Here is a 12,125-nt window from a genome sequence, read left to right on the forward strand (position 1 = left end):
AAAAATGCAAGTAGAAAAATAGGGACAACTACGGTGGGAAGGTAACAGTGTTCCGTGCGCCTTTGGCGTCTAGTCATGCCGGCCACATGACCACGGAGACGTCCTCGGACAAGCGCTGGCTCTTCGGCTTTGAAACGGAGATGAGCACCGGCCCCTAGAGTCAGAAACGACTAGCACGCATGTGCGGGGGAACCTTTACCTTTACCATATACATACATACATACATACATACATACATACATACATACATATATATATATATATATATATATATATATATATATACATATTCGTTTTCTGAGGTTTTCGCGGGTGTTTGTATGTGGATCTTTAGTCATTCGGGTTCTACGCGGGAAAAACCCGAATGACCAAAGATCCATATATATATTCATTTACAGCCTGAACAGATTTTGTTGTATTCTTTGATTAATTTCCTTTAAATTCTTATGTTTTTTATTTTTCTTTCCACTTCCAGGAGTTTGAAATGTTCTAATATTACTTTGCTCTTCTTGACTTCTGAAGTGAAACTTAAATCCATCAATATAATCTACACTCCTGCCATTCCCACTTTAAATTTTACATTAGTGAGTTAGTCTGTAGAAGTGAGACGTAGCCTTTTAATAAAATGTATTTGTTACGAAAGGACTTTTGCCTACCGTAGGTTTAACACTCCCAATAAGTGCCGGAGTTCACATTAAGCTAAACAAAGAAAGCCCTATTATGGCTTAGCCACTGAACACAGCCATTATGTTTGTTCTGCAAATCACAAGTACCTAAGGTGGCAACTCTGTTCTCTTTGTCCCCGATTTAAATAATCACTAGCTGACCACGATATGCTGCCTTTCCCTAAATCCTGCAAACGCGGGAATTCCAATATTTGCAGATCAAAACCTGCCTAGCTTTGGGGCCTATACAAGAGGATCACAACCAGTTTAAAAAGAAGAAAAAGTCAGAAGCGCTTAAGGAATTTAGAAGCTTCAAGCCTCAGGAATCAATTCGGGAGCGGAAGGGCAATTACACCTGCCTGCAACCTTCCGGGGAGGAAACCAGACTCGTTTTTGCGAAAGGGCAATAATAATTTACCAAGAAAGGGAACAAAAAAAAAACAACCCAGCACACCACACTCACAGCCTGAAAACCTGTTCTGTTACTCAGATGAAGAGCCAACGTTGCACGGAGTGGGTGAGACTCCGGAGAATTCAAACCAAGGAGGTCGAGACCGGAGCCCAACTAACCCGGCCGGCGGGAGCGAAGAAAAGGGTCCGTGAACCCCGGGAAAGGTCAGAAAAGGCGCCAATTTGCCAGCTAAAAAAAATTGCTGGCAGCGACCTACGGGCAACCGAGCGCAAAACTTGAGGAAAGCGATTTGCCTTTCCAAACCGCTTTTGGAGGCGGCAAGCTGCCCGCCGTTGAAAAGGCCAGCACGAAGTGTGCCCGGGGGGCGGTTAATTCCTAACACTTCGGGCAAAACCGACGTAGAGGGCTAAACCGGGGGAGGAAAGAAAAGGGGCAGAGAGAGAGAAATTACACGTTGGCGGAAGAAGAGCACATTCTTTACTCTGCAACCCCGAAGGAAAAAAGGTTTTCTCCTGCGGGGTGCAGAAGCCCTCCTCCTCGGCCACTCGGGCGCTGGCGTTTGTCCTCCCGCTCGGGCGAAGGGGAGTCGCGTCCGCCCCGAAAGCAAAGGCTGCGGCCGAGGCTGGTGCGCACGCCCGGGGAGGAGTCAGGCATTTGTGCCCCAAGGGCTGAGGCGCGCTCCCTGCCTGCCGGTTTGCCTGTGGCGGGACTTGCGCTGGAGAACAGAAGCGAAGAGACGGACGATGAAAAGAAGCCAGGACCGGCGGCGTTTATTGCTGGCCGTCCGTCCCGAACAGTAGCTTCCTGGGTCGCGGTGAGTTTTTCTGAATGAGGTGGCCGAAAAGGGAATCGGGACTGGGTCAGCGGAGTCAGATTTTATTTATTTATTTATTTATTTTTTATTTTAATTCCATTTATATCAATAATAATAATAATAATAATAATAATAATAATAATAATAATAATAATAATAATAATAATAATAATAATAATAATAATAATAATAATAATAATAATAATACACGAAGCCGGCGCAACAGTCTTTGCCTGGCCTGATACCGGCATTAATAAGGAGCGCTGCATAGGATTGACTCAAGAGATTAGGGTGCGATTCGGGGAAATGTGCCAGAAGAAGAAGCGTCTCCAACTAAGCAGGACACTATTTTCTTGGTCTGGGAGAAAATTGGTCTTTCTTGCTTTGGAAGCATTTGGAAAGCATTTCTTGCTGATACCCTTAAAGCTTCTCTGAAATGAATTACTTTAGTGTTGTATCTCCGTTATTCATTCAGTTTAGCTTGTTTTGAGCTGTCAACTTGTGGCTGTGTTGGCATCACATAGACATAGAGCCTCACACTAGCCAACAACACTTTTTATTGGGGTGGGCGAACCCAGCCTGTTTGATTAACGTTTCCGGAATATATTGCTTTCTCCTAAATGTGTCAGTCTTTGTATTCTACACTTTTTTGTACAAAACCTAATATTTTAAAAGCAATAGAATTCTAACCAATCCCATGTTTGCTACAGTAAAGCTAGCGATTGCTTAATTTTCTTGTATTAATGTGTTCGACCCCTTTAAATGCTAACCCTGCCAACTACAAAGGAATAACTGAGTTTGAATTTTACCAACAGTACTTAGATGTGTCCTGAGTTAACATCTTCATTTATTTTAATTGGGCAAGAGACCTTAGATTATAATATTTATAATTTGCAAGCTAATCAATTAAAACATTATAGATTTTACCCAGTCTGTGTGATAAGAAATGCTAATGTCATATAGGCTTTATACCCAAAACTCAATTATTTTACATCTCAGAATGAGCTGTTTTAGGGTAACCAAAATTCAGATTTCAGCTAGATGACAGCACAGAGGTAGGATTATCTGTGTCATTGTTGCCATTAAATGGTCCTCCAGATTTTTCCAATTCTGATGTGGCTACTCTGCTGATTGATTGTAACCAATCCTTTTCAATCTTAAAATGTGCTGATAAGAGGAGAATTAAAAAAAGATTTAAAATACATCATAGTTAACTTTAAAAGGTGTCTTTCCCTTCTAATGGCTATATGTATGCAATATGGTAGATATAAACAGTTCTGTACAAACCACTAAAGTGATATTCACAAAATAAATAAGCAAACGTTGTTGCTTAATATCATCTGAATAAACCTATGTAGCCAGTGAGTGGAAATTTAGTGTATCATATAGATAAGAGCTTTCTTCAGGATCATCAAAAATATCTTTTCACAGAGGTTTGGCAAAAGTGTACACATTTCTGTGTAAATCCAGATATATCAACAAATGAAATATTTCAGTTAGTGGTCAGTTGCACGTTTAAAGGATTTTAAAGAAAAAGAGTCAAGCAGACCTGGCAGTTGAGTGTTCATATCCTGTCCTAGTCAGTGAAGCTTAGGCAGATATTGAAAGGACGATGTGGTTCATAAACGCTCTCAGTTTTTTACACTGTATTTGTCTACTTTACTCTATTTATGTAATCTTTGGCTCAAGGCACTCCATTTATTATCCATAAGAAAATATTAATTTCTGTTGCTTTTATCCCATTGCATTAATAATATTTATTCACAATGGATAAACTGGATAGCCTGTGCCTTCAAATTGTTTTACAATTACTTTATTACATTTATTTTTGTATGACTACAGATATGTATAGTTGAAACTCTTGAATTAGAGATATGAGTTCAATTAATTGCTAACTTATTCTTCCTTAATAGTTTCTGAAGTGTTCATTGCAGTTAAAAGTCAAGTGGTATAGTGTTATCTATACCATTATAGACCTTGTCTATGCATTTTTTATAGGTAAGTCTCACCATAAATTTTTCCTTCTCCTTGAATGGCTACACATGGGAGTGCCCTTTAACTACTAAAAATAAATAACATTAAAAAAATCTCTCAAACCCACTTGTTTTAAAGTTTCTTCTTCACCTGCCTACACCACTTTTTATCAAAATTTTATTGGAAAATATTTGTACTATCAGGACATTCTGTTCAGATGCATAACTTTGATCACCTAGCTGGCTGGGTGTGCTTAGAGCAGGGGTGTCAAACTCAATTTCATTGAGAGCCACATCAGCATTGCGGTTGCCCTCAGGGGGCCAGGTGGGTGTGGTCAGGGTGGGCGCAGCCTACTTGGTGGGTGTGGCTGGAGTGCGTGTGGCCTACTGGGTGGGCATGGCCAGCTCTACATCATTTGCATCAAGGGTACCTATGGGGGCCTGGGAAGGAGTGGGACAGATCTGAGGGTCTCTGGCAGAAGGAGATGGGACCAGGGCAAGTGCCAAGGCATGGTCCACTGGAGGAACCTCACTGTTCCTCTCAGGCCATGCGGGGGGGGGCTGGATGGTGGCACGGAGGTCAAATGCCCAGCCCAGCCCTCAAGCACCCGTGGCACTAAGCCCAGCCCCAATTCCCCAAGGGGGCACCCAGCTGCAGTTACCTCCTCAAGGCTGCTGCTGCTGTGCTTGCTCTCCTTAGCCAGGTTGCTTATGATGGGTATGAGGGCAAAGTCAAGAGGGAGGCCAACTCCCTCTCCATGTGAGGAGACCTGGCTTTGTATCCAAAGCTTCCTTAGCAATAGGATGGGAGACCCCCCCCAGGATAGTCCAGGAGGAGCGGGCAAGGGGATGATGAAAGGGCAGCAGGGAAGGACTAAGGCAGGAGTTCCCTCAGACCCTCCCTCTCCTTCCTTCCTTCCTTCCTTCCTTCCTTCGAGTGGTGGGAAAATATTTGAGATGAGGGAGGGAGAAAAACAAGCAAGAAATGCACCTGGGGAAGTTCATCCTTTGTGAGGAATGAAGAAATGCACCATTGCCTGGAAGTGGCCAACACATGGCCCTCACCTACTTCACATATCTGGCTTGGTGGGCTCTGGGAGAGGGGATGTCATGAGCAGCATGAGAGTCTATGTTACATGCACAGTGCTGCCCAGCCCCCAGCCTGCCTGGTTTTGGCAGGCAGCGGGGTGCTCTCCTCACAGTTCTGAGAGGCTGAGCCGGGTAGCATGAATCTGAAGAGAAGCGCAATGCTGCCCAGCCCCTAGCCTGCCCGAAGTAGGCAGGGCCGTGTGCTGGCCACTTCTAGGCAATGGTGCATTTCTTCATTCGTCACAAAGGGTGATACCTCCCCAGCGCACGCCCAGTGGGCGGGGCCGACGCGGCAGGGGCTGGTCCCTCGCTGTTTCCAGATGGCCTTGTGGAGCTAAGACAGAATGTGTTTCAGCATAGATGGCCACCACGAAATTGTACATTGGCTCCCGCCCAGCCTGGGCCAGGGCCAAGGCAGTGGGGGCCGTTCCCTCACTGTTTCCAGAATGGGTTCACATGAAACCACTTCGCGGGCCACATCCGGCCCCCGGGCCTTGTGTTTGACATGGCTGGCTTAGAGTATCTAGCCATGTCACATAGCTGTCTAAAAATAAACAATTTTTAAAACTTTCTTTCAAATGAAGTCTTGGCAGATCCTCATTTGGGTGTATTTTTTCTAGTTAAATCCTAGCTATTTTGTATCTAGGAGAAGAGGTCCTAGAGTCGTCATTCAGTTTACTTTTTAAGGTAGAGAGTAGAATCAGCCACTAAGCCTTAGGTGTATTTGAAGGGACCACAATAATAGCATTGATTCAATTACTACTGTTGCATAAATAAGCAGAAGTAGGGTTTTCTGCATATAACGTTTTGGTAAACTTTTTTTTGCAATATTATTCTCATGTGAACTATTTTATATTGTAATTAATGCATTTATTTTATTGGATAATTGTAATTTCCATATATTGTATTGTACTGTAAACCATTCTGGGGAAAATGATTTTGAAAAGTGGCATACAAAATATACAAATAAATTAATATTTCTACCTTCCCTTTCCACAGCCCCTTATTTTTTTCCCCATTTTGAACTGTTAAATGAGTAAATCTGTAAATATTCTTACAAGGATGGGTAAAGCTATCAGTTTAAACAAAGTTTGCTTTTTTGCAATTCCAACTTCAAATCCAGATAGAGGTTAAGTCTGAATATTCTTTGAATCCTTTTCCTTATGCTTACTTAGGCTTACTTTTGTTTATTAGAAATATCTATTTTTGGAAATAATCTCCAATGCATACAAATAATTTATAGTATTAAAAAGATATCTTATAGCTCAAAGTACAGTAAATAAATAAAATGTGCCCCACTGTGTTTATTTAGATTCATATCTATGGAGATTCTCAGTCATCCAGGTCATACTTATCCCAGAGATGCTTTTTCACAAGGCAACTGGACTTTCTTGTTTTTCTTTGAAGACGTTTTGCTTCTCATCTAAAGAAGCTTCTTCAGCTCTGACTGGTGAAAAATCTTATTTAGATTCCATAGTGCATCGTCTCATTTCTGCTACATTGTCTGCTGTTGGTTTTGTTCCACTATGCTACTTGTATTTTCTCAGGATTGATTTATTAAGAGACTATTTTGCTTATAACGTATGGCTCTAAACAATGTATTTGCTATTTTTTAAAATATGATTACATTTATGCACCGCACTGTATGAAAAATATGATCATGTTCTTCCCATTCTCACATAGGGAGGCCAGTTTTTCTCTGCCTTCAAAGTGTTCAAAGTATGAACTATTAGCAATTTAAATGTGATTCTTATCATCTGCCTTACATTCCTCACCCACACTTTCAAGTGAACCGTCCATTCAACCCTATTCCCTTAATGCTTAATCTGTTCCGCTTTACAAATTTTAAAGTTGCAAAACTGCTTCTGGGATGATGGTGGGTTTCTAATGTTGGACGTCTGAGTCAATCACTGTCATAAACTGATGCTTTCTGCCATCAAATGGCAGAACCAATTTCTCTAAGTTTGATCTTAGTCAGGAAAGGATTTGCAATGTACAGGTAGTCCTCGACTTACAACAGTTTATTTAGTGACCATTCAAAGTTACAACAGCACTGAAAAAAGTGACTTATGACCGTTTTTCACACTTAACAACCGTTGCAGCATCGGCATAGTCATGTGATCAAAATTCAGACACTTGGCAAGTGACTCATTTATCACAGCTGCAGTGTCCCAGGGTGATGTGATCACCTTTTGCGAACTTCAGACCGGCAAAGTCAATAGGGAAACCAGATTTACTTAACAGTTTTGTTACTAACTTAACAACTAACGTGGCAAGAAAGGTCATAAAATGAGGCAAAACTCACTTAACAAATGTCTTGCTTAGCAGAAGAAATTTTGGGCTCAATTATGGTCATAAGATGAGGACTACCTGTTGTTAATTTCACTAGTACTTACAACTACTGTATTATGTCTCTCTAGACCACGGGTGTCAAACTCCATCACGTCACATGACATATCGTGATGTATCATGACATTTTGCCTTTGCGGAGCCCGGGTTGGGCGTGGCCTGTGCGTGACACATCCAGCCCGCGAGCTGTCAGTTTGACACCTCTGCTCTAGACAGTGGAGAAGAAATTACCTAGCACCTCTTTTCAGTTATCACATTACTCATTCACTTTAAATTTTCGCAAGTTTCCTTTGAGTCAAGTTCAACTCCAGGTGCCTACATGAACAGAGATACATGTTTTCTTTGCAACGAGATTTGCCTTTGTCTTCTTCCAGAGTTTATTTTTTACTTTCAGATCTAGCTCTGAGATTTTTTTTTGGGTGGTTTCCCCATCCAAGGCTACCATTTGCTTAGAATCAAAAGAGAGCAGATGGAATTGCTACACCTGAATTTGTGCACACTTTGTTCCAAATATGGCAGCATATATCTTTAAAGATAAATAAAAAAATGATATGAAATATATAAAGATAATTACAATTTCACACTAGAGATATCTAACATTATTAATTTCACACATGAGGATATGCAAAACACTTTGAATTAAAATTATTTGGACTTTTAAATACTTAATTTGAATGCAAAACTGTTGCATATCATGCTGTTGTATACATGACATGGGTTTTATCATCTTGGAAGTGTCTTAAGCTTGAAATGATGCATCCCTAATGCAAGTTATGAACTTGAAAAACTTCCAAAATGATCAAAACTGTTTTGCAGTTAAAACATGACTTAAAAGTAGTTAAAATCCAAGATGTTATGAATTGGAAATATTTTGAATGCCCTACAATTATAGTTTAACTAACAAATGCTGTCATAACATAAAAAAATGTAGTTCTTTTTTTCCTTCTGTTGAATTATGTCCGATTCTTGGAGACTGCCTGGAGAAGTCCCACAATTTTCTTGGAAAGGTTTTTCAGAAGTGATTTGCCATTGCTTCCTTCCGAGGGCTAGGAGAAAGTAATTGGCCGAAGGTCACTCAGCTATCTTTGTGCCTAATATGGAACTAGAACTCGCAATCTCTTGGTTTCTAGCCTGATGTCTTAACCACCACACCAAACAAGCTCTCATAATCATCACAGTTTGCAAATAAATATTGGAAACTTTTATACCAGAATACTAGAATATCAAATTACACTACAACAATGGAAATGTTTTCTTCTGAGACTGCATTACTGTATATATGGTGCTTAAATTACTTAACATGTTTTGAAGAATTAATCTTCCCCAGTAAACCACCCATTTACTAGAAGGGTAGAGACTGAGTGTGTCTATAAATTATTTTTATTTATTTATTTATTTAATTCATAGATTGCCTCACTGCAGAAAATCTGTGGGCTGGCACCAGAATCATTTTCACTCCTCCATTGCATAGCATTAGATAAATGCTGTCCTATACTACAGCAGAATGCAGGTAGTCCTTGACGTATGTCTGTTTGGTTAATGACAGTTCCAAGTTACGATGGCCTTGGAAAAACTGACATGCGACCTCTCCTTGATGTTACAACTCTTGCATGTGGTCACATGATTGCCATTTGGGTGCTCACATTTATGACAATCACAGCATTTTGTGGTCATGTAATTGCGATTTATTACCTCAGCCAGCTTCTGACAAGCAAAGTTAATTGGGGAAGCCAGAATTGCTTAATGACCATGTGTTATGCTTAACAAACCATCTTAATGACCACAGTAAAAATGGTCATAATGTCTGCTCATATGACAACTCGCCTAATATCACACCACTTAATGTCTAAATTTCTGGTCCCAACTGTGGTTATAAGTCAATGCACAGGAATACCCTTGCATTTTACTAGTTGGCTTAAAAATCACTGAATAATTAAGGTTGACAGTATTCATATAAGCCATTAAACTATAAAGTGTATTAACAATCGAGTTCACATAGCATAATGAGCTAAAGTTAGCATGTAAGTAATAATAAGGAAATATATAGACAAATGCAAGGGACAAAGTTTCATTGGAACATTGCAAATCAACCCAGGAGAATAATAGTATAGTATTAACATTTGTAAAAGTAATTAGATTGTATTCAGTATAAATTTCTTAATCTTGAGACATTCAGCTGTGCCGCTACTCTTCTGTACACAAATGAAATTACCAAAAACTATGATTATTTTTAAAGAAGAAAAATACTTTGATTATGTGAAATTCTTTATGTGATATCTTGTTTTTAGTTTGAGATATGAATTACAGTCAGTATTCCATCATCTTTATGAATATCTTTATTCATTACTGATTAGGAATCTACAGATTTATTTATTTGCTCATAGTGAATTGAGGTCCATTTCTCCTCCCTCAGTTGGAGGATAGGAATAGTTTCTTTCTGACCTTTTTCCAGTGTTCATAACTGCCCTTAGTTTATGCAGAGCCTTGTCTAATAAAGCCCTGATGCTGAGCAGTTAGTTTTATGGTCTTGCATTAATTCTTACAACCTTAAATTTTCTCTATTTTTTATGAAAACTATGTTGCATCTGCATATATTTTATAGGATAGGCACATGGTCATCCAAAGAGTGAATGATATGGATCATCAGGCTGAGGTAAACAGGTTGTCTCAGAATAATAGAATTTGAGTTACTAAGCTTGTATTGGGACCAGAATAGTATTTACCCAAGAATGTATAAATAGTTTGTTGGTCCCCATAAAATTATAACAACCTATTGTCAAGTTTCTATCTGTTCATCCATTCCTCCTTCCCTCCCAGGTGAGAAAACCACTCTTTAAAGCTAGCATCCTACTATAATACATCGTTGCAAGGCAAGGACACTAAAAAATTCCATTGACAGAGCACCTGTCCATGTTGTTCTAAGAAAATATCAGCCACATGTTGTAAATTTTTCAAGGTTGTTCAGATCCATTTTATTTTACCCCTGTTATATAAACCTGATGAAGACAATCAGACCTTTTGGAAGATTTAAAACCTTCCATCATTTACTCAGTAGCTAGGTTCTGGGTTGCCACAATGGAAGTAAGGCAAAAGCTGGGACAAGGAAAGTGTTATTGATTTTTTTTTCTTCAATTTCATTCAGATCTAACAATATAGTTATTTTGTTGAAATACATTGAGTTCTAATAATATGGTTATTTTGTTGAAATAATTCTTAAGAAAATCATTCTTATTTTGCAGTGGCTTTAGATCTGTTGTGATCAAGATTATAACTTATAACTTTAATGCTAAAAATATTAGATTTTTGAGAATTATTCTGCTCTTAATTATACTTTATAGTGTTGTAATGTACCACCATGCTACTTTTTTCCTCTTGTTTGATTCTTTTTGGATTTTTTTATCTGTCTGCCTTTCGTTTACCTTGTGCTGGTCATTAACCAAATAAAGATAACTTTAACTGTTATACTAAAATATTACCACCATGTACTACCATAAGCAATAGAAGATAAATAGCATATGAAAGTAGGGTTAAATAATTATTAAATGTACCCATTGTTTGGGTTTGAATGGCTGATATATTCCTCTTTCATTATGTTCTGTGTGCAGCTTTGTGGTCTGCCATTTTTTATTTATTTATTTATTTATTTAATTGGATTTATATACCGCCCTTTCCCGGTTTACAGGGTATTTAAAACAAGAAATACAAAAGTTAAAAACAATTAAAAATAATTACAACAGTCCCTGAAAAAGTAAAAAAAAACCCAATTCAAGAGAGCTCGAAGAGCCAGGTCTTCAGGTCCCGGCGGAATGAACGGAGGTCGGGGGCAGTCCTAAGCTCCATGGGCAGCTGGTTCCAGAGGGCAGGCGCACCCACTGAGAAGGCCCTCCCCCTGGGTGTTACCCACCGGCAATCTTTTACCGGCGGCACCCTGAGAAGACCCTCCCTGTGGGAGCGCACTGGACGAAGGGAATTTTTAATGCCCAATTTAATATAATTTGATTCACTACAGTATTTACAGAACAAGATCTATTTCTGAGGGTTTTTCCCTTATGAGTACCAAGTTTATTTCCTTCTAGAAGCACAATTTAGTTAAAAGTATTTCCTTATAGGAGAGAAAATAACAACAAACCAGAGGTTTTCAGTCTGAATTTTGTGCTCACTCAAGAGCAAAATAATTATGTTGAAGAAGCTGTGTATCAAGCTACCTCTGAAACTTCATTTGTATAAATTAACCATTGTGTACTCATTGCTTTGAATTAAACAAGGAGTAACTGGCTAAACATTTTAGCATTCACAGAATATGCACATAATCAAATCAAGAGTCAGGCTGTATTTCCACTTTATTTTTATTTACTTTTTAACCATGCCTGCTGATCGTGTTCTGTAACTGAAATAGGATGCTTCAGTGCCATGTAACTTCACTTACAAACTGCTTCTGATTATACTGGCTGATGCTCCATTTGAAGTGCAGATAGTTGGGAATCCATATAGTTGAGACAAGCTGTATATACTGTAAGAAAGCTTTGTATAGCAGTTTTACATTAACCCTTAGGGCAGTGACCCCCAACCTTTTGGGCACCAGGGATTGGGGGGGCGTAGTTTCACATGCTACCTAGATCCATTGGGGACCCGTCCCTTAGAGCACTTGGGACAATTCTATTTAAATGAATATGCTGGACTATTCTGTGTAGTATCCACAGAAGATAATATTTGTACCTCAGGGTTGAGCTGAAGGGTCCTTGGTGCTCTCTGAGCTTGGTTGTTTTGTGGCAGACGTTTCACTACCAAACTAGGTAGTATCATCAGTGATAGTGTTAGTAGGG

The 12,125-nt window shown here is 39.3% G+C and overlaps 1 protein-coding gene across 3 annotated transcripts in view; it reads left to right on the forward strand.

Annotated features, from left to right (window-relative positions):
• Nucleotides 1-1,139: 1,139 nt before the first annotated feature.
• TC2N (tandem C2 domains, nuclear) overlaps nucleotides 1,140-12,125 on the forward strand; it is a 34,271-nt gene continuing 23,285 nt past the window's right edge. For 2 of the 3 annotated variants that reach the window (XM_081331274.1, XM_081331276.1), the window contains exon 1: nucleotides 1,140-1,891. The gene's annotated coding sequence lies outside the window, so the exon portion shown is untranslated. The remainder of the gene's footprint in view (nucleotides 1,892-12,125) is intronic. The other variant, XM_081331275.1, reaches the window with a different exon arrangement.

The sequence above is a fragment of the Vipera berus genome (genome assembly GCF_964194415.1).
Source record: "Vipera berus genome assembly, chromosome: 1".
Lineage (NCBI taxonomy): Eukaryota > Metazoa > Chordata > Lepidosauria > Squamata > Viperidae > Vipera > Vipera berus.